The sequence below is a fragment of the Miscanthus floridulus genome, chromosome 13 (genome assembly GCF_019320115.1).
Source record: "Miscanthus floridulus cultivar M001 chromosome 13, ASM1932011v1, whole genome shotgun sequence".
In the NCBI taxonomy this organism is placed as follows: domain Eukaryota; kingdom Viridiplantae; phylum Streptophyta; class Magnoliopsida; order Poales; family Poaceae; genus Miscanthus; species Miscanthus floridulus.
The window spans coordinates 38,843,991-38,844,663 of NC_089592.1; the positions used below are offsets into that span (position 1 = coordinate 38,843,991).

Below are 673 nucleotides of genomic sequence, written 5' to 3' on the forward strand. Positions count from 1 at the left end.
GTGTGAGTCCTTGGCCTGGACGGTGCCCACCATGGTGTCCTTATCTTGGGCCCGTTCCTCTAGTCTTTTCATCAATAAGTCTATTTTTGTGGAAAGCATATCCATCTCCTTCATGGTATGTATTCCTTTTTGTGTTTTCCTTTCCTCCCCTAGCTTTGATTCGACACCATTTTATTGATGAGAGTCATGGCTCCATCAATAGTGAGGGAAAGGAAAGCGCCTCCAGCAGCAATGTCGAGGTGGCCCCTAGACATGGGTATTAATCCATCATAAAAAAATTTGAACACTAATCGGTTTTCAATCCCATGGTGTGGGCATGCTTGGATGTAGTCCTGCAACCTCTCCCATGCCTCGGGAATGGTTTCTATGGAGCTTTGATGGAAGTTCGAAATTCATCCCCTCAGGGCATTGGTTTTGCCCATGGGGAAGAACTTGGCTGAGAAACATCATGGAACATTTGTCCCATGTCTTGACAGCTTCCTTGTCCTTGTAGAACCACTGCTTCACCTTTTCTGAGAGGGAGGAGGGAAACAAGCAAAGCCTGATGATCTCAGGTGCGATGTCCTTGATGACGACAGTGTTGCACAACTCAAGGAGTGTTGGAGATGCGTGTTTGCACCCTCGCTGGGCAAACCATGGAATATGTTTGCCAGCACCATCATGATGAGGCTAG

At 47.3% G+C, this 673-nt stretch overlaps 1 non-coding gene across 1 annotated transcript; it reads left to right on the forward strand.

Annotated features, from left to right (window-relative positions):
* The first annotated feature begins 300 nt into the window (after window positions 1–300).
* Window positions 301–407, forward strand: LOC136502340 (small nucleolar RNA R71). Its single transcript, XR_010770501.1, has one exon. It is a non-coding gene; the product is annotated as a small nucleolar RNA R71 (small nucleolar RNA).
* Window positions 408–673: the final 266 nt, after the last annotated feature.